The following is a 3362-nucleotide window of genomic DNA, read 5'->3' as shown; positions in this document are numbered from 1 at the left end:
TGAACGTTATTTTTTTTATTTTTGTTAGCTGGGTGAAAATTTTAACATTAAAATTTTTCTTCATGTTGTGTTGTTCCTTCTTCCAACCATTCAAGTTTGGCGCTTTGTTTTGAATTCACAATTTGCTTTTTAGTTTAGTTTTTTTTGGTGTATTAATACTATGTACCCTACAACAAGCGTCTGTGTAAAGTGGATGTTTTGGTTGCCTTTAAACTTTCTGTTTAAAATTTAGAACATAAAAGTTTAGTAAAGGCTCTAGTCTATAGTCTAGTCTATAGTCTAGTCTATAGTCTAGTCTATAGTCCAGTCTATAGTCTAGTATATAGTCTAGTCTATAGTCTAGTCTATAGTCTAGTCTATAGTCTAGTCTATAGTCTAGTCTATAGTCTAGTCTATAGTCTAGTCTATAGTCTAGTCTATAGTCTAGTCTATAGTCTAGTCTATAGTCTAGTCTACAGTCTAGTCTATAGTCTAGTCTATAGTCTAGTCTATAGTCTAGTCTATAGTCTAGTCTATAGTCTAGTCTACAGTCTAGTCTATAGTCTCGTCTATAGTCTAGTCTATAGTCTAGTCTATAGTCTAGTCTATAGTCTAGTCTATAGTCTAGTCTATAGTCTAGTCTATAGTCTAGTCTATAGTCTAGTCTATAGTCTAGTCTATAGTCTAGTCTATAGTCTAGTCTATAGTCTAGTCTATAGTCTAGTCTATAGTCTAGTCTATAGTCTAGTCTATAGTCTAGTCTATAGTCTAGTCTATAGTCTAGTCTATAGTCTAGTCTATAGTCTAGTCTATAGTCTAGTCTATAGTCTAGTCTATAGTCTAGTCTATAGTCTAGTCTATAGTCTAGTCTATAGTCTAGTCTATAGTCTAGTCTATAGTCTAGTCTATAGTCTAGTCTATAGTCTAGTCTATAGTCTAGTCTATAGTAGGGTGATCGACTCGATTTTTCGACCGGTTTTAAAACCGGTTTTTTCTGCTTTACCAGTGTCGGTTTTTTCTTAATGTTGATTTTTCGAACATCGAATAACCCGGTTTTTTCACTTTTTAAAACCCGGTTTCGAATACTTTTATTTGCTTTGTATTCAAAGATTATTTAAATGAAATTTTTAAGTAAATAATAATGCAGCCCGTCTAAATTTTAAAAATATTCGATTCGAGGAACTAGCGTATATTTTTCTACAGCTCCTTTGGTTAAACTTTTTGATTTTCCTAATTAATTAAAAAAATTTATTTGTAAAATTGATAACTGTTTGATAAAATTTTATCAATCTTAAGATTATATTCCAATTACAATAATTAATTTACGGCTGAAGTGTTGGAATGCATATGCAAATTTCCTAAACAGGGCTTTTAAAATAAGCTTGGATTACATAGTACCTTATGTTTAACAGAAGTGTCCCACTTTTTCCTATTTTTTTTATATTAAAGAAATAATGTAAATCAGACGACTAGATCTAAAGTTATAATCTTTTAAACTGTTAAAAATCATTTCGGGCCATGTTTCATTAATCAAATTTAAACATAAACATTAAGTTTTTCAAATTAAAATATATTTTTTTATTTATAATGAAAAACCGGTTAAGCGGTTTTTTCTGAATTTGAAAAAAATCAACCGGTTTTTTTTAAATGTCAACTATTCGAACTATTCGAAAACCGGTTTTTGGAAAATGTCGAATAATCGATCACCCTAGTCTATAGTCTAGTCTATAGTGTAGTAGTCTAGTATAGTCTAGTCTATAGTCTAGTCTATAGTCTAGTCTATAGTCTAGTCTATAGTCTAGTCTAGTCTAGTAGTAGTCTTAGACTAGACTATAGTCTATAGTCAGTCTAGTCTATAGTCTATTTTGGGTGTTATTTCATTTAACTCGTTAAGTTATTTCATTTGGGAGTTATTTCACTGTACCTACAGTCTTGTCTATAATCTAGTCTATAGTCGAATTATTTAATCCTAATCTATTTCTGATCTATAATCGAAGTACATCCTATAGTCGAATTTTACCAGACACTTAATTGGTTGTTGTTATTATTTATTATTCTACTCTGGTTGTTAACTATGCTGGAGTTAGAGGTGATGGCGTCAGCTGTAGTAAATCAAGAGTTTATTTTTGTCCGTATAGCTGGCGGTTGTGGTAGTGAGAGTTAAGGTGGTTCTTAACATACAATGTGGACATGTGGCTGAATATGACTACATGCCGGCTGCCACGGACTTGGTTTGTTTACAAGCAATGAACCCATTTCGAAATGGTATTATAATGGTATGTCTAATAGTAGACAGAATGACTAGATGTTTTGAGTGATTAAGTAGTTAGAGTAGGGGTATTAGTAGTAGTAGTATGAATAGAAAATAACTTAAAAGGAAATGTTTCATTTACATACCACAACAGGATATTATAGTTTAGGATTTAAAAACAACAACAAATTGAGGACAAAAATCAAGCATTCATTTAAAATAAATCTTAAAAATATTCAATAATGAAAAGTTGTGGAAAATTTTAGTTATATGTATATTATTTAATGAAAAAAATATTGTTAAGAAAAGTTTAAAAAATATCCTGTAGTGATAAATTTTCCAATTGGAAAATGTTGGCCAACGACACCTACTTAACTAAAATTAAATTTTACATATGCTAACTTTGTATTTTTTTTCTTTTATTTAAAAATAAACTAATAATAAACACTTTTAATTAAAACAACAGATGCACAGCAGTCAATTCTTACCCCCAAAAAAATATAGACCAAATAGTTATTTAAAGTTAACAGCAAAATCCACCCTTAAACTAAAACTAAACGAAATAAATAAATACGCAAAAGGTTATTAACTTTTTAACTATGTATGTAATATGTATATTTTTTTACAAAATACTGACTGCTTTTTTATTACAGCAACTACATAATGTATCTATGTAAGTATGTATCTGTTTTTTTTTTTTTAATATTTTCAAAAAAAGTAAAAACAAAAAAAAAACAATTATTTACTCTTAAGAGACCACTTTTCAAACAACAAAGAACTAAATTAAAGCGTTTATTTGCTACGTCTGTTATTTATTACAATTGGGTTTCACCTTTAGACTTCTTTTGCCACCTACTCGTACTTCTTTTCTCTAGACAATTGCGTGCCAATCTGGTTTACAAAAATGCTACTCACTCCTTTATTAAAAATTCTATTATTGCCGGTAATATCTAAGTAAAACTTCACAAAACAGAACAGAACTAACAGTTTATTTAGGTAATAAAAAGGTCAAATGTTTTGTAACATTAGAATATATATATATATATACATAGATAGGATTTTATAAATCGACTTTTTATCGAAAAGTCGAAGCCGACTATTTAGTCTTAAAGAAATCGATAAATGGATTGAT

This window comes from Lucilia sericata, unplaced genomic scaffold (assembly GCF_015586225.1).
Source record: "Lucilia sericata isolate MDLA Ls3-8-SP2 unplaced genomic scaffold, ASM1558622v1 Contig002990F_arrow, whole genome shotgun sequence".
Lineage (NCBI taxonomy): Eukaryota > Metazoa > Arthropoda > Insecta > Diptera > Calliphoridae > Lucilia > Lucilia sericata.
Note: the sequence above shows the minus strand (reverse complement) of the source record.